Source organism: Lemur catta, chromosome 16, assembly GCF_020740605.2.
Source record: "Lemur catta isolate mLemCat1 chromosome 16, mLemCat1.pri, whole genome shotgun sequence".
Lineage (NCBI taxonomy): Eukaryota > Metazoa > Chordata > Mammalia > Primates > Lemuridae > Lemur > Lemur catta.
Genome location: NC_059143.1, coordinates 51,701,277 through 51,720,917, shown reverse-complemented (window position 1 = coordinate 51,720,917; position 19,641 = coordinate 51,701,277). Strand labels below are relative to the sequence as shown.

Below are 19,641 nucleotides of genomic sequence, written 5' to 3'. Positions count from 1 at the left end.
TGTTAAAAATCCTGTTTGAGAACTTAAAATTTCACTTTTAAAGATTACTTGGTTATAAGAAGAAACCAGGATGAAAATGGCAGTATAATCAGTTTCATGCTAATGAAAGTGTTAACAAAGCTCTGTATAACACATTTTGGCTTGCACCCAAAGTAGCTACCTAAACACGATTGTCGATAAATGATTAAAAGTATTTAAGATTTAAGCATTATCTCAAGAAGTTAGAAAAATAATAATAGACTAATTTTTTTAAAAAAAATAGAAGTAGGAAGAATAGAAAGATGGAAAAGAAATTAATGAAACAAAACTAAAAAAAATTAATACAAGGAAAACATGCTTCTTTGAAAACAATGAAAGTTGATCAAGAAATGAAAAAGGCAAAAATAAATAATATTGAAATTATATGAGTACAGTTTAGAAAGAGTAAAAGGAATATTATGAGGAATTTTTGCAAGTATATTTGAATAGTTTAATAAAATAGGCCAATGTTTAAGAAAAGCAAGTAAAATCACTCCAGAAGAAACAGAAAATCTACAATTGCTGTTATTTGATAAAGTAGAAATCAGTAGCCCTGCAGGTAATGAGAAAGGCCCCACACGAGGGCTCTGGGATACACCCTTCCTTCCAGCCCTGGAGTTCCCTTCTGACCTTTTACTTTACAGAGTGTCTTCTCTGTCTTCCTCAGGACTAATTTTCACTGCTCTTATACTGTAACATCATATTCTAAATAGTAACAGTTTATCTCCCCCTACTTAGCATCTTTTTCCATGTCTATTATGGTTGGCTTCTGAGTTCATCGTTGAAGATTTTTTACCTATCAGAACTTTCACAAGAATATTTGACAACTTTTCTTGTTCTATTATTTTAAAATCAAGAGGAATTTTTAGATTGAATCTTAAATCTGTTTTATGACAATTTAACTTGCTTTTATAGTCTCAAGAAATGAAATAAATATTTGGGAAATATTCTCATGTGATGATATTCTTAAAAGTTAATGATTATTTCCCCAGTACATTTTTTGTTGTTCAGACGGGAGCTCTGATTGAACGGTACCAAATATATGGAGCCAGATAATTATAAATTCTGCTGGAGATCATAATTCTAAGATTGAGGCTCACAAAAGTTTTACAAGAAGAGAAACATATTAATAGTAGAATGGCGTGAAAAGATAATTAGAATTAAAGTTACCTGTAGTCAAGTTGCAGAGAAAGATTTGAGTGTATTTGCTCTTTAGCAATTATTTAATAAGTATGCACTGAACGTTAGGAATTCTGACTACTATATTTACTGAGATTACAACAAACAAACAAGTCTCCTTATTCTTAAGGTGTATATCTGATCTATTAGTTTTGGATGGGGAAATATTATTACTTTAGAACAAAATTCTGTAAAAATTCTGTCAAGCCCTTGTTCCCCAAAGAATATTTTCCACATAGCAGACAGAGTGATCTTTTAAAAATGCAAGTCAGGCAAAGTCACTCCCCCACAAACCCATCCAGTGATTTTTCATTTTGATCAGAGTCTTTCTGTTGCCCTGTGCCACTGTGCATCGGAAGCTGGCAGAAATATCTTCTGTGAAGGGCCGGAGGGCTAATTCCTGTGCCTTTGAGGCCACGTGGTCCCTGTGGCAAGCACTGGGCTGTCCCATCACCGCAGGAAAGAGGACATGAGTGTCGTGCCTGTGGATGTGCTCCAATGAAACTTACTGATGGACACATGCAAATGTGAATTTCATAATCGTTTCTCATGTCCTAAAATATTTTTTATTGACTGTTTTTTTAAATGTACTCTTAAATGTAAAGAACATTTGTAACTCACATGTTGTACAGAATCGAGAGGTGGGCAGGATGTGCCCCGCTGTGACCCACACTCCCCTCTTCTCTCCCTGCTCCAGCCTCTCTGGTCTCTTCCACAGATGTCCCTTCCTTGAGTCAGCCTTCGGGGTTCCCTCTGCCTGGCAAACTCTTCCCCCAGCTATCCCCAGGCTGGTTTCCTCTCTTCCCTCCAGTTTCCCTGAAGACGTCATTGTATCTCAGAGGTCTTCTCGCCGCCCCCCCCATCTTCCCCTGTCGTCCATATAAAAAAGTAACCGCTCACCCACCTGCTATCTTGTTCCTCCTTAATCCTAGTTAATTTTCCCCATAGCACTCATGACTTATCACTGCATGATATTTTAGATATTTTTATATTCTCACTACCAGACTATTAATACCATGAGGTTAGGATGGTTTTTTTGTTTTTGTTTTTGTTTTGTTTTTTGCTAAATATTACATCCTCAGCACTTAGAGTAAGGTATGGAACATAGAAAGCACCCAGTAAATGTGTACTAAGTAGTAAAAGGATGGGAAGGACACTGAGCCACCCAAAATGCTGTGTCTAACCATGAGGGGAGATATGTAGGAGGCTTTCCGTGGTTACGTGGGTTGTAAAAGCCATGCATGCTCTTAAGAAGTCAAAAATACAGAGATGTTTGAATAAAAATTTAAAATCCCCCAAACTCCTTGCACTCCCACTCATTTGAGACATTGTAATGGTTTGGTAAGTAAATATTCACACTGTTCTTTATGCCCAATATGTGTGAGTACAATACAACCGTACACCCACGTAAATGACCCCCCATGCTCATTTTTTTTGAGGCATAGGAGAAATGATTGCTACTGCCACTGTTGTTCTCGTTTTTACAGAAATATGATTATATGTGCACATTCAATAATTTATAAACAAGCTTACAGAACAGTACGTGCCACAAGTTAAGTCTTCAGCTTCTGTTCCTATGACAATCCATGCTGTTTGGTAACTGTAGCACAATTGTTACCTATTTTATAGTTACAAAATGCACAATATTCTGCCATAGAAAAACACACTCTCTTTTATAACTAAAATAATTTCCTAGACTCTGAGCTCATGGTTTTGCTTGGCAGTAGAAAACTGAAACTCACCTAGTGAATTCTCTCTTTAAAAGTTGGATTTAAGAGTCAAGTAACACAGTTTTTTAAAATGTCCCTGCAAATTGCTCCCCATCCCTGTTCCTCCTCCCCAAATCCTGCCTGGTGACTCCAGGGCAGCAATGTCGTGGCCTGTCACGGGACCTGTGGCAGGGTTGTGCCTGGTGCTTGCTCTCCCAGCCGGCACGTTGGGCATTCTGCAGCTTCCTGGCTTGGTGAGGCCATGGGGAGTCGGGCTCCTTGCCTGGTCCACCTGCCCACCTTGCTGCCAGCTGTCCTTTGGGGCCCACCTGTTCCCATCCCCTCCAGCCTTGGAGACTTGAGCCCCAGTGAAGCTCAATGTCCACCATCTTTTCTGTATCCATGGGTCGCATGCAAATTCCCCTCCAGCTGTAAGGAAAAGTCTGGGATGAGTACCAGTTCTTAGTTCCTCACTCTTCATGGAATCCTCCATGGCTGTTTCCAGTTCCAGGCCACTGTGGCAACACTGCTGTCTAAGGAATGCCCCTCACACATCAGTCCCCAGTGAGGGAATAAAATGGCAGCTTCTGTGCTCCTCAGTAGCCTTCCCCATCCACCTGCCCCCTTTGTGGGGATAATTTTAAAAACTAAAAGAAATCCAACAAGGGGAAAGGCCACCATAAACCTAGATGAGCAATGAGGGATATGCCCCTTACAATTCCTTTTTGTTAAATTTTAGAAAGACATTTTAATAGTGTAGCAGTTAATTAAGACTGTGGCTCTAGAATAACATTACCCATATTCAAATTCCTGCTCTTCCACTTGCTTGCTGTGTGACCGCCACCAATTTTCTCAGTAACTTGAAGTCTCTCTTTCTTCAACCTTAAAAATTGGGATGATGGCCACCCCATGAGATTGGTATTATTTTGAGGATTAGTAAGATTATCAATGTTAACATTTCTAGCATAGGGAATGGCACATAGTAAGGGCTTATTAAATATGGCATGATTTTTCTGGAGATGGTTCCCACACTTATATCTATTTCTATAAAGAAGAGAACATTGAGAGCCAACAGAGTGGCATGGCAGGGAGACAGAAGACAGGAGACTAAGGAAAGGACAGGGTGTCAGCCAGGGGAAGCTGCTCCAGGCTCAGGAAGCTGAAAGAGATGCAGGGCTGTTTCTAGGCAACAGGTGGGCAGAAGAGAAATGCAGGCATGGGCCATGAAGGCCTTTGTGCCATTTGCAATAGGGCTCTAAATAGGAGACTATCTATCTATCTGTCTATCTATCATCTATCTATCTATCTATCAATCTATCTATCTATCTATGTATCTATCTATCTATCTTTCTATCGAGATGTGTTATAAGGAATTGGCTCACACAGTTACAGAGGCTGAGAAGTCCCAAGATCTGCAGTTGACAAGCTAGGGACCCAGGAAATCCAGTAGTGCAGTTCCAGTCTGTGAACCAGCTGATTCAAGACCCAAGAAGAGCCAGTTGTTCAGTTCCAGTGAGAAGGCAGGAGAAGACCCATTTCCTAGCTCAATTAGGCAGGAGGAGTTCCCCTTTAGTCATTTAGTTTCATTCAGGTCTTTAGTTGGTTGGATGCCACTCACCCACACTAGGGAGGGCAATTTGATTTACTGAGTCCACTAATTCAAATGTTAATCTCATCTGAAACACCCTCACAGGCACACTCAGAGTAATGTTTGGCCAAATGGCCAAGCACCCCGAGAGAGCTTCAGTCAGGGTGATGCGGTGACCATTTTATCACTTTACATGTTTTCAAAGCTGTGACAAAGAGGTCAGATGGATTTGAACAAACAGCACCAATAGACGAGAGTGAATGGGCTGGGGTGGAGATGCCTGAGTTCTATGGTCCTTAGGTAAAGGTAACAGAGGAGAATGAAGGCCTGCATGTTCTGTAATTCATTTTGCTTTCCAATCTGACCAGTTTCCAGCATGTGAATCTCCTTGTTTAATTGCTATAAATTGGGGTACATTGTAATGAATTGAAACATTAGAAATATGTGCTTATAATTTTTTTAACGTGTACACATTTATTGTTGGTCTTTCCTAAAATAGGAAATGTAAAATTCATTCATTCTTTTGAATTAAATGAACATTAAGGGACTATATATGTATCAAAAGGCCCCTCTAAATTTTGTTAGAGTAGCTTATAAATTTGATCCTTTTGTTACTTATGTAGCTTTAATATAAAACATACTCTTTACCTCTTTCTGGTACAAAAGCAAAACAGAAACCATTTCATCTCCTAGTTAGTATCAGGTTGCTGCCATCTCTCCCCAACAAAATAAATTTTGAAACAGAAATTGATAATTATTTAATTAAATAAAATGAGCTAATAGAAATCAGATCCTAGTATAATATTTGAATTTAATATCCAGGAATTAGAGCATTTTTTATTTCATTTCAAATATAATTTAAAATTATTTTTATGCATTTAAACCTTTTTTACCTTTGGTATATCATATTTTATTTAGAAATTTCTCTATATTTAGTGTTTCTTTTTATGCTTAATATTATTTTATATTTTCTGTATGTCTCACCATGTGAAAATTTTAGAGACAGTTGTCAATAAGAAATTTCAGGAAAGGAATTTTAAACTCTCAAATTCAAAGAGATGAAATTACAAATACATTAACAGTAAAAGTTTTTATGCTATTAAATATTTCAAATGAAAGTTTCTTTTTTGAAATTTCAGAATTTTACTGGGGTACAACCGTTTTGGTTACATGAATTGCTTTTGTACAGTTTGAGTCAAAGTTTTAAGTGGGCCTGTCACCTAGATAGGGTGCATTGTACCCGTTAGAGAACCAAAATAGAATGCAGGAACATCCATTTCTAGCCTCAGAGGGCCAACTCAGGTTCAAAGAGAAGAGAAATAAACTCTACCTCTTGATGGGGAACAGTTACCTCTACAAAGAGAGAGACAAAGTGAGAGGACGACTTGCTGGAGCAGTCTTTGAACACAGAGCCACCTCAGTACGGCCTGTGGCTGTAATACTCCGTATGCCTCCCACAAGCCGCATGCACTCACCCCCTTCCCCAACTCTCAAAAGTGTCATCTCATTATGGCATCGTATGTACCGGGTCTACGTGCAGATGAGACTCCGTGGGAGCAGCCCATTGGCACAAACTGACATGTCAGTCTTACTTTTCTTCCTATTCTGTTGGCTTCTTAAAAAATTTTATTTGATTTTATGTATTTATTTTTTTTAGAGAAGAGGTCTCACTATGTTGCCCTGGTTAGACTTGAACTCCTAGCCTCAAGTAATCCTCCCACCTCAGCCACTCAAATTATTGGGATTACAGGCATGAGCCACTGTGCCAGACCTCTGTTGGCTTCTTTTTTTTTTTTTTTTTTTTTGTTATTTCAGCTTATTATGGGGGTACAAAAGCTCAGGTTATATATATTGCCCTTGTCCTGCCCATCCCCCTGAAACACAGTCTTTGAGATCGGGCCCAGAAGCTGAACTTTAATGTGTTCATATAGGGATGTTTAGGTACACTTAAGTTTGAGAATTACTGGTCTACTAATATGATTTATTAAGTGCTAAATTCTTTGTCCTTAAATGTCTTTCTCATAAGTGAGTGAATAGTCTTGGAATGCTCACCAATTTATAATCCTGATTTTGACCTCTGTTAAGATATTTTATTAAAGTATAGATATCACCCAAGAAAAATAAAACTAGTAGAGTTTAGTAGAGTTAAATTCAAGTTCTTCTTATTAAAAATCTTGATGCTACCCTCAATAAAATTACCATGTATAAGGGAGCCAAAGCTATGCTATAAAAATTATAATTTAAGGCCATTTGTCAAGCAGGGACTAAAAAAAAATAGTACTACAGTTCTTGACAGTCATGAGAGAAAAATGATTCTGTGTGGAGATATAGGTGAGATCTTAAATTATGGGAAGAGGCACTGGAGTTAGGCCTGAAAAATGGGAAAACTTTGATATGCACATATCTCAAAGATGAGCACGCCATCCATAATGGCAGTTTAACCAAAGTTGTGTCTTGTGTAATAGGAGGTATGTTGTGGTGATGAGGTAGTTTGTTCTCACTTGGTGGTTGGTTCCCAGAGAAAATTTAGAACAGGTCTTGAATGATTGTTAGTAAAGTATATCTAAAACTTTTAGCTTTGTTATATATTTATTAATATAGAAGCAATTCAATATTTCTGACAAAGTTGGCAGCATCTGAGGTACGCTCTAGAAAGACCGGCTTGAAATACACAGAAATTGAAATTAGGAAGACTGGGTGGCACAAATGATGTGCTCTGAGTATTATGAAGGGAATAGTAGTGAGAACTGAGGGAAAAAAAAGTAATATCAGGAAGAACATTTAAGAGAGGAATTAACAGGACTTGGTCATTATGAAGTAGGTACAAAGGGGTGGTAAGAGTGAGGGAGAAATCAAACAAGTTCCTGGAGTTTAAAGCTGGATAACTTTACACTCATTTATGACAGTGACCAAAATTGTAGGGGAAAAGTGGAGAAAAGATAACAATGTCAATTTTAGACTTGATGATTCTGAAGTGGTAAATCAATATTCAGGCAGAAATGTCAGGCTGAACTAGCAGTGAAACTGCTGCCCATTTTAAAGTTTTGATAGATAATACTGGATCACAGCTCTGAACAACTAGGTTCACACAGACTCCATTCAAATGCTGCCTGCCAATTACTCATTTTGTGACTTGGGGTGAGTTCTTTAATCTTTCATATACTTTGATTTTCTGTTGCATTCAATGAGAATAATTGTGCATATTTCATATAATGTAGTGATTTCACTACTTATATGCTATACTATTTATCCAACAAAATTCAACCTACAGTAGTTCCTCAATAAAGATGTTAGGATTAGACTTACAGTTATAATTTTAATGCTGCAGTCACCACAGGAGCACCAACTCCCTTACTAATATTTGTACACTCAGGTCTGCCTGCTTAGATCCCGCACACTGTTGAACTGGGCATCATCTACTTAAAAAGCTGGAATGACAGATAGAGCCAAGAGAAAGGTCACCAAGAAAAAAAAAAAAAACACAGCTTGGGACTCAAATTCATGGATTTATTTATAAATTACTTTTTCTCTTAGTCTATAAAATGGTTTAATCGTTTGCTTTGTACCAGTGTAATTCACTGAAGTTAATGAGATAAATGAAAGGTAGTTTGTAGTATAAAGCATCCAGAAGAAAGAATTTCAGGAAAGAAAGAAAAAAGATTATCCCAACTAGCAGTGTGGCTGATGAAAGTTTCTTTTGGAATATGGAAGCAGGAGCTTCTAAGTTGAGGGGAAGCTGTCCTTGGAAAATGGAACTGTGAATACAATAAAGAAAATCATTGGTAGAATGAGAATTCAGAAATTATTCACGGGTTTTGATCATGGGAACAGGTGGAAGCATTCAGTGTCAGTGGGTGCAGAGTGAGATACTCAGCTCTGGACTCCAGAATGGTTGGTGGCAAAGCAGTGGAGGATGGCTGAAGCCCGAGGGCAATGATGTCTGGGACTAAGAAGACCATGGCTGGTATGGAAAGGGAGGGAGGTAGTAGAGATTCTACAAAGAATAACTGAAAGCTCTTGGTATATTTCTGATGAAGGGAAAGTGTAAGGAAGGAGTCAAATTTATTTTGTTTGTAAAGTTTCCAAGCTCAGGTTAATGATGGATAAAAACGAAAAGTCTAAGGAATAAAGCTGAAGGCACCCCATCCATCTCACTCTCTAACCAAACAAGAGAGACCTATTATTTCCTTCTAACACAACAGAACTTAAAAATGATGATATTGATTTTCATTGCTTTAGACCATTACTCTGAGAAAGCCTTGGATTATTTTCACACCTCTTAATGAAATCACCTTTGATGCTCTTGTACTTGAATGACAGGAAAATGAGCAAGGAACTGCAGATTTAGCAAGTGCCTCGATAAACAGCTGTGTCTTCAGCTGCAATCTAGGGGCAAATGAACCATCTCAAAGTCTTTTTTTTAATTCAGTGCCATTTTCAAAATCACACAATTGTTTTAAATGCCAGTGAAAATAGTATAGCATTTTTAACAATTCTAAGACTTCCATTTCAGTCCATATTTATACTTGTATTTGATATAGGCTGAAAATGTTCTTGATTCTTATAATCCTTGGGAGATGATAGATGCAGGTGCCAAGTGGACCTGGGTAGTCTAGTTCCATCTGGAGCTCCAGGATATATCATTCTCCCGTCTCCCAAGGTAGAGGCTACATTTTCTAGAAACAATTCTTTTTCAGAGGAAGGAGGAGGTTAATGAGCTCTAGTCTAACTTTATGAACATGTTGTTCAAAACTAGCTACCCAATGTTATCACTTCTATTTTCAAGTGCACTACCCATTAAAAATACTGGTTTCAGACACCCATTCAAACTTTCAGAATTGCCACAATAATTGGGAAAGCAGGTACAAGGAGGTCAAAAATAAATACAAAAAATAGAGGTGAAAGCCATTTGAATTTTTTTAATAATGGTTTACTTCCTCTATTTCTACAATGGACCAAGATTACTTGATATTGGAGAATACAAATAAATCCTTTAAGTTCTCAGACAGGTGCATGCATCCAGGAAGACCTCCTTAAATTGTAAATTGTGATATTAGAAGCAATATTTTTTAAAGTGCTTCATACATATTTAGATTAGCTCAGTTGTATCTACAATTTGGGTGTAATTTTTTAGCTAAATGGATATAAAAGATCTTTTTATACCTAGTGTATGATACTATTAATATATCTATCACTATTTGGATATTTGTAAACATGCTGAAAACTGTATGTTATGAATTTTAGGCAGGGATTCTCCAGCTGTTCTCAAGCATTTGAAGAAGTAAGATGAACTCGTCTTTAACCCTGAAGTTAAATGTTTTTCAGTGAAAATAAGTTCAGTATGTAGAATAGCTAATGAGGCTACATCAATAGTGTTTGATTTGTAAATAATAGTTATAAAACAGCAATCATATTTCAGGTGCTTTTATGAATTGAGATGTTTTTCATCCATGTATCACCAAGAAGTTCAAAATATAAATTGTATATACATTGGATAATTTATATTTATGTAGCATTTTATACTTTAGCAAATCTCCATTCCATCCATTAATAAGCTGATATTTGCAAGTATTCTGTTTTGCACCAAGTCCAGTTGATATTATTTCCCCCAATCTTTTATAAGAGAGGCAACTGATGTCTTAAAGGTAGAATTCTGCCTATAGGTATTATTAGATGCATGCAGGTTCAGCACGTTAAATCTTTCAGGTGAATTGTTCTTTAAGAAATTAAGTATTTGACCTACATTTTGATTGCACCTCTGGTTTTGCTTTTAAATCAATTTTGTTTAACATAATATCATTGAAAAAGGATTTTTCTTCTTTTTATTGCTTGATTGGCATATAACTTTTTGCCCTTTTAATTTCAACCTCGCTATGTAAGAATGCATCATGTGTGGCTTTTGTGAGAAGTGGGTAGCTGGATTTTGTGGATTTGAAAAGCAGAGCGATGGCTAGAACTCAGATATACTCAGACCTTGGTAAAGGGAAAAGAATTGTAACTTAACAGTAAGGATACATTTACTTTTAAAGAGAGAATGTGGTAAATTCAGCCCCCTGTCCAGACTGGCAGAAATTCATGCCACTTGGACCATCCCATGGGGTTCCCTAGGTTTGATCAAGCAGTGACTCACGCACATTCCCTGCCAACCTGCTGGTGGCAGCAGCACTGGGCATTTTGCATTTGCTCTGCTTCCAGTCCCAGGGTGGCTCCACTTGCCCATGTGCACTGTCGCTGTCTGGCATAAAATCTCTAGTGTCCTTGCCAAGGGCACCAACAGAAGAAGCTCCCAAAGTTTTCAATTAGAGGCCGCTCCAACTCTGTTTAGAAGGAGCTAAAGCTCATCAAATGCACTGGAAGCAAAAGGACCTTGTCCTGAAGCTACATCTGCATGGCTTGTACAGCTTTATTGTGTCCTTCTTGTATTTAACTGTGACATATAAGGCTTCTTCACAATGCTTGCATTTATATCTTTAAGTAGTAATAATAAAATGGAGAAAGCACAACTTTTCTTATAAAATATTTTGTTTCTTGGTTTTCATCGACATAATTGATTTAGTTTACGGTGGCATGAATGGGATGGAAGAGGACCATGCCAGTGAGGATAGTGCCATCCCCTGCCCGCTGCACACACACTAACCTGTCGTGCCCCCACCATCTCCAACTCATGGTGCATCAGAGACAGGGCATTCTCCTCTGCAGCCTTGTGCCACTCTTGCTAGCCTGGGTCCTGAGGCAGTGCAGTTAGGTGTTTGTAGACGCTCACATAGCTCTGTGAAAAGTTACATCTTGCTCTCACTTTTCTGGGCATCAAACCTCAGACCCAGTCCCATCCTACCGGCCATAACATCACCTCCAAACTCTTCTGTGGTTGGCACTTCCTCCCTCTCCCTGGTTTCTAAACAACGCTTTTTGTGCATGTCAATAAACATGAATGGATATTAGGAGAGGTGTGAGTTGTGGCATAATTGAAAGAAGGCAGTGGAGGTATTTTATCCACTAATGATGTCGGCACCACAGTTGTGCCAGGAAGAAATGCCCTATCAAACCAGTTGTAGTGAAAAAATGGCTCAGAAGACGGACTCACTTATTCTGAGTTCCATGTGATTTAGGATGTACTCACTGGGTGAGTGAATGAGGGTGTTCTGAGACAATTAAGGGGGAAAAGGGGATTGTTAATAACAAATCAAGAATTTCCCTGGTTGCCCTTGGACAGAAAAAAAATTGTTCTGTAATAGCTTATTCAAATACACAAACACCAGTTTTTGGAAAATCTAAGCTTATTTTTGTTTTGTTTTGTTTTTTGTCTTTATCATTCTGATTCTGCCCCTTTTTGTTCTTCTGATAAAGTTTTTCTTTCCTCTTTCCCTCTCACCACGTTTTATTATTATTATGTGTAATAAAAACACATTTTCTCCATAGAACAATACTATTGCCTTATGACTGTCCATCACAAGTAAGCATCACAAAAGCCAATTTAATATGCACACACAAACAAAATCCAGCTTATATGTGTTTACATTATAAAAAGTGCTATGTTTTCTTAACTTATTTAAAAATATGAATACAAGCCCATGAGGGGACTTCATATATTATAGTTAAACAAATAAAACAAGGAAACAAAGCTGTACAAGCCATTCAAATATTATTACTATCTTTAAGGACTTGAAAATTTCTTTCCTATATATCTCATAAGTTTTTATTTCTGAAATTTATATATAAGTAAACATTATGTTAAATTAGAAAAAAGAAGTCAAACTCAAAATGAGAAGCTACAATTGACAACCCCATATTTAGAGAAAACAGTACATCTTTAAAAGAGGTTTAAAACATTGTGTTATGAATTTTATACTAGAGTGATGCTGCTTCTAGAAAAGGGTGAAATAAATCAGATTATTAATATGATTATGTAAGCTATTTTAGTACTGTGCTGTCAAGATATTTTTGTAGTTGATTTTTTAAAACAGCATTTTAAATTCAGTCAAATAATTACAAAAACTACAAGAACCGTGGTTTTCAATCTTGAGAACGAAACATAAGGGAACCACCATGAGGACTGCAGACAGGGAAAGGACAGAGACAGGAACATGGCCACGGGAGTGCACAGTTAGTTTCAATGCAAGGGTTGTTTCGACAAAGATATGTCTGCAGATGCGGCAGGGTGCTCAAAAGTGACTAGGAGATGTGGAAGTGAAGATGGATTAGGGACGTCACGTCTAAGAAACTTTATCTGGGAATCAAACGAGGGCAGGGAAGACTGAGTCGACAGTGAAAAACAAAGTAAAGAAAGTTCTTTGTTTTTGGGAAAGGGACTTGAGTCAATTTGTTGTCTGAAAGGGTATAGATAGCAGAAGGAAGGTTGAACACTGGTAGAAGAAAAGCTAACTCATGGGCTAACTGCTACGAGTGGGGGTGAATAGGGAATCCTGAGGACACGTGAAGGATGAGATCGAGAAAAAGGAATTTTCTGAGACAGATGGTAAATAGGTAAGAATGAGAGTGGATCCAGGTGAGCCTACAGATTGGGAGTGGAAATTTGAGTAACTTCCCAACTCATGGAGTGTATTTGTCCCTTGAAATAAGAGAACTAAATGTTTTCCTTGATTTTTTTTTTTTCTATTTCATTTCCAATACCCAATCCATCAGCAAACCTAAAATAATTACTCAGGGAACATGTACTACAGAATATGCAAAATGGACCAAATTTGCTTTGGACCCAAAGATAATCCTATGCTTAGAAATCAGATAATCACAGGCCCACCGGGTTTCAGGCTTGAAAAGAACATCACAGGTAACTTAGTTGACCACCCACCCCCAAACATACACAATACTTGTTTCCCTATGGCAACATCTAGCACATCTCATCCTCAACTTGCAACACATAGTTCGTTTATTCCTTTATAGGACAATGAACACCATCTACTTTCTTATATGCAGCTTGAGCTTTCAAATTCATTTTTGAAATATTTTAAACATACTTGTATTTTTTAACCATAGCTCCAGTATCATCTTCAAACATATTTGTCCATGCCAAAAAGTTGTATTTTATCTATGTTTTATGTATAAAATTGTTTTAAGTCATCTCATTCCCAATTTGAAGGAGGAGGACAAACTGCCCAGTAGAGAGCCCAGAGCCTAGCAGAGGAGATGGCATTCTGAACATTTGTAGATCTGGAACCAAAAGTGACTTTTTGTTTATAAATTTGGGGATATACTATGTAAAAATAATTAATAATATTTATAAATCCACCTAGAAAGTGACAGTGTGTAAACCAGGAGCTAGATTGCCTAATTCTCATGTCAAGCCCTACCACTTATCTACCGTGCACTCTTAGGCTAGTTACTTAAAACCTTTGTGCCTGTTTCCCTCGGCTGTAAAATAGGCATAATATTGTTATTTGCCTCATGCTATAATGTTAATGTATAAATAATTTACCATATTTAAAGTGATTAGAACAATATCTGGTACATATTAATTATTGCAGGAGTATTTTCATGGATCTAGTTAAATTAACTTATGAATTAAAACAAGAAAACAAAACAAACCTTGTTTTAGTTTTGTTGATATATTTCAAACTTTTATTTTTACTTTTCAGGTATATAGAATATTTGAGAAGCCTTGTGCCCCATAAAAAATTTGATTCATTTGTAATTTAGTTTATGTTTTAGAAAAATTCTAAAAGATTGTCTTTATAAACAATTGTGGAATGCTTAAAACATATAAATTTATTCTAAAGTCTGCATTATCTTTTGTAGTATAAATACTAATAACTTCTACCAAAATACTGGATTTATTTTTTTCTGTCTAATTAAGGAATGTTTTGCAATTATATATCAGAGCCTCATTATTTCATAAGATTTTTTAAGATGATTACGAACATCGTAACATGACTTCAGTTTTTCCACATTTTACTTGTGATTTATCTGATAAAAATGTAACACATTCAAGGCCACTTAAAAATTCTGGCCAGTTACCCAAAGCCAAAACAAATAGTGGAGATTGTTAGGTATAATGGACTACTTGAGTTGTAGAAGGCTAAACCAACAGCATCCTCATTTTAACTGAAGAAGTTAAGTCTCAGAAAGATTTAATGATTTGTGCAAAGTTCTAGAGACAGCTCTGAAGCTATTTAGGTTTTAGATCAAAACAAGTTGCATTTTTCTAAAATTGCTAACCCCCATTTTTTTTTCTTTTATAAAATGAAAATAGCTCTGATATGATTCAGTTATAGTCTAATCAGTTAAACAGCAGTTCCTAGAAAGTCCATTCACAACATGGCTAGCAGTATGGAAACATCTTTAGATTATGAAATAAAATCATTGCACAAGCCTGAATTATTAAATTGTGACTTAGAGTTCTGTTGGAAGACAGTACTCATGATACAAAGATTGAGTTGGTTAGGGCAGAAGTTCAGAAGCTTTTTGTTCTCAAACTCCTTTCCTATCTTAAGAGTTATTGACAACCTCAAAGTGCTTTGGCTTATTGGTTATATTATTCAGTATTATATTAGCCATTTAAACTGAAAACATTCTGAATAGTTATTTATTAAGTCATATAAATTACACAAATAAACCAATTATGTGTGAAAATAAATAACAGATTTCATTAAAATATTGATATTATGATATTATTTAATAAATATTAAAATATTAATTAGAAGAATGGCATTGTTATATGGTTTTGCAAATCCAGTGTCTTGCTTATTAGAAGACAGCTGGGTTCTCACATCTGCTTATGTGTTAAATCTGTTATGATGTGTTGTTATGGAGGAAGTGGATGAAGAGAATTTGGCTTCACAGAGATATGTAGTTGAAAAAAGGAATAATATCTTAATAGCCTTTTGAGATAATAGTGGTTATTCTTTTATACTACACCAAACCTCAACTGGTGATAAATTCTTAAAGGTTAGTTGTACCAGGGAGTGTGAAACTATATCAGTGAATTTTTTTGTATTCTGTGACATTAATATCCATCAATGTATTTTCCTCTTTAAATGGCCCTTTTATGCATGCATGATTGTTTAAAATTATGCATTATTTGGCAGTTTTTGGATTACTATTATGCAGAAATTCCAAATGTTGACACATTTCTCCATAAAATATCAAAAATCACATATGTTATTAACAACAACAATCTCATTTAAAAAGTCTCTAAGTATTGGGAAGCTGTCAAATGGGGAGTAGCAACTATTTCTTTCCCTTGAAGCTTGAATTTTATCATTGGCAACAAATATTATCAGTTGTTTTTCTTAGAAATCAACAAATTCATTTTGTTCATTTTCAAGAAAATGTCTGCCAAATACCCATATCTGAATAACTGTTAATATGCCTTTCAAGGAAAAATGATGCTCCATGAAAAAAGTGGCTAGTTCAGCTCACAATTGAAGCAATTGCAAAGGTGCTTTTTCTGAAGAAAACTATCATGCAAGTCAGTCTGCAGCAAAAGTACCTTATCCATACTCAATGTTTCATCCTATGGGATATTAAGACATTTACTCAAGATTCTAGATTTGAAAAAAATAGTTTTTAGTGCTTCATCAAAGAGATTTTAAGTAAAATTCCTTTTTTGTCTGCCTTACAAATACATGGCAATGAATTCTGCAATGAATACTGGCTGCCAAGGTTGATGCCACTATCCTATTCATTTCTAAGACATCAGCGGTTTTAGCCACCATTGCTTTTGCCCCATCAGTGCAAATGTCAACCCAGATGTTCTAGTATAAGCCATAAGATTCAAATTTTACTCAAAAATTTGAATATTCCAACACTACTTGCATTTGTTGCCAAGCATTCCCATAAAAGATGATCTTTCATGATTGGCCCATGCTGGCACTGAACCAATTTAATCAAAATAAAAAAGCCCATTCGTGTCTGCACATTCAAACATTTCTTAGATGAAGGTAACGTTCTACAGGCAAGGTATTAACTCTGTCTTTTTGTACTAAGACCCAGGAGGAGAGAAAAGAAAATGGGAGACAGTGTTACTTTAGAGAGGATTGTCGAGGAAGGCCTTTCGGAGAATATATTTCAACTGACAACTGAAGAATGAGAAAGATCCAGCCATGTAAACCCCGTGGGGAAAGGCACTGCAGACAGATAAAAGAGCATGTTCAAAGGGCCTAGGATGGGAACGGCCTTGAGTGTTGGAGAAACAGGAATGGGTTAGTGTGACTATAGAGGAAAGAATAGGGCCTGGCAGCTGGGGGCCAGGTGGTCGGCGGCAGAACACACAGGGTGTTATAATCCATTAGAAAGAGTCCTGGTCTCATTCTAAGGACAATGGAAAGCCAGGTGAGTAGAATGATTTGATTTATGTTTTTAAAAGTTTATTTAGGTTGCTTAGTGGAGAATAGATTTAAAGATAGATCTAGAGCAGAACTACTTTATTGTTCATCTGCATAATAATTTATGTCACTGCCCCCAAACGACCTTGGGCAGTCCGTCAGTCTTTATAATCTTAGCCTCAATTTAGGTTGTTTCAGCAACAGCATTCTGTTATCTGTTTGTTTTTGCAAGTCATATGGGCCATCTACAATTGTGATATTACTGGTGGCTAATACAAATGGAATTGCAAAAACGATTTTTTTTCCCTAAAGTTTTGTTTTTAAACCATCAGTACTATCACTATTAATACAAAGACAAAAATAAATTTTCAATTCCCAGAACTGGCATTTCTCTCAGCATTGTCTGGCATGAGTTATAAAAATGACAAATGTTAGCCTTCAAACTAGAAAACAGAATATCAACTACATTTCCACAAAAATCATGGAAACAGCAATGTCAGGCTGAAACATTCTCATCAAAAACGAGATAACAAGTATTAATAACGAATATAATTAAGCATTATGCTTAATAGCCAAAGAGTATAATGAATAACAAAAAAAATCTAGATAATTGGAACTGTCAAGCTTGATGTAAAAACAAGGAAGACATGGATGGGTCCCCTTAATATCAATGAAACTGCTTAATGATGACAAGCAATCTAGTAGTGCTATAAAATCATAGTTTGTACATAGTCTCTGTTAAATATATATGTATTGGAATAGTAATTAAATATCCATTGATTCAGATGAAGGAAAAAAATTCCTGCTAGGAGGTTATGTTGGTCCAAATTATCTATGGTGCCCTCATTTCTGCATCTTTCATGGAAATTGCAGAAAAAAAGGTATTTTTTTTTTTGTTTTTTTTTCTAAAAACATTTTTAAAAACTGTTTTCAAAACAGCTATGCAAATTAATTTGTATCTTGATTCAAAATTTATTAACACTTTCTAATCGTGTCCTATAACAAAATGAGTCTCGGCTGATACAGTCAGGGTGTAGCGTGGATGACCCAGGCTCTCAGTTTCAGCAGGTCAGTCTACATCTCTGTTTGACAAAACAGAAAACAAACAACAAAAACAACCTTTAAGAAAAATAACTAAACTAACACAAATCAGCCTGCAATTATAAGTTTGGTGCATCCACGCACACAGACACACAAAGAAGCACAATTAGATACACACATATCTAACCACACATGGTCTTAATATCCAGAAATAATTTCCTCCAGAAAGAATGCTGCCTCTTCATACTGGAGTGAGCAGTATCTCACAAAATATATCTAAAGCCAAAAGTTTTTTTGCTTCATACCTAATACCATAGTAATAACAATGAATTATTACATTTCACAATCAGCATTTTTTTTTTTTTTTACTTCAGGAAATTATGGAGGTACAAACATTTTGGTTACCTGTTATGACTTTGCCATATCCCAGCCATGATTTGAGACATGCCCTTTCCCTCCCTACAACCCTCACCACATCCATTAGTTGTGAGTTTACCCACCCCCACCTCCCTACCTCCAAAGATTATTATTACTGTGTGAGCACCTTAGTGTTGATCTGTCAGTGCCAGTTTGATGGAGAGTACAAGTGGTGCCTATTCTTCCATTCTTGTGATATCTCACTTTGGAGGATGGGCTCAAGCTCTACCCAGGAATATATAAGAGGTGCTAGATCACCATCATTTCTTATAATTGAGTAACATTCCATTGTATACCTATACCATATTTTATTAATCCACTCATGGATTGACGGGCACTTGGGTTGTTTCCATATCCTTGCTATAGTGAATTGTGCTGCTATAAACATTCGAGTACAGATGTCTTTTTTTATAGAATGTCTTGTGTAGATCTTTAACCTTCTTGGTTAAGTATATTCTTACATATTTTGTCTTCATTGTAGCTATTGTGAATGCCATTGAGTCTTTGATTTGACTCTCAGCTTGACTGTTATTGGTACATAGAAATGCTACTGATTTTTGTACATTGATTTTGTATCCTGAGACTTTTTTGAATTTATTTATCCATTCCAGGAGTCTCTTGGTGGACTCTTTGGGGTTTTCTAGGTACAAGATTCTCTCAACGTCAAAAATTGGCTATTACATGATTCCAAAGAGTCTGATACAATCATGACTACAAGGCAAGCCAAAAAAACCGGATATACCTTGTCTCTATTTATTATGATGAGAACATTACCAGAAGCCTTCTAAAAGGCTCATCTTTGTATTTCATTGCTGCATACCTATCTCAAAATCAATTACAAGAAATGGAAATGAGACCCCCATTTTTGGCTTACAGCAATTAGGAAACTTTGAGGCTTATGATAAAACAGGCTTCCTCTGAAACACGTAAATGATCAAGGAAAACAAATACCTGAACTCAGAAGAGGAACAGGGAGTGTGGGTGTTGAGTTGACAAGATAGAATACTAAGGAATACTTTGAAAGCTAGCATGGTGTGAAATGTTAGAGATGAAGATTTAATGAAAGCAAGATAGTTCAGTCAGCCAGAAGAGAGGAGTCCTAGATTTTACATCTTACCTTTGTGCTTCTAATATTCTATTTGAAAATTGTGTTCCAACAACAGAATATTTTGACTCAGACAAAAGAATTGTATTTGGAATACATGGAAGTTGACCCAAACCTTGAATTACCATGGGTACGTTTTACAGAAAACATCTTTTGTCCTTATGGAGTTATAGATAATGAGTAAGATTTTGATTTGATTGTAAGATGCAGGAATTGCATTAGGTTTTTTAAAATGGTGTCTTTTGTATTGAGCAAAACCTTACAGTAAAACTATAACATATAAATTAACATTTTGGTCCTAAT

General features: G+C 36.2%; 1 protein-coding gene across 2 annotated transcripts in view; it reads left to right on the top strand.

The window, feature by feature from the left end:
* Positions 1–19,641, top strand: part of NETO1 (neuropilin and tolloid like 1) — a 100,979-nt gene that overhangs the window by 37,367 nt on the left and 43,971 nt on the right. The gene's annotated exons all lie outside the window — the stretch shown is intronic.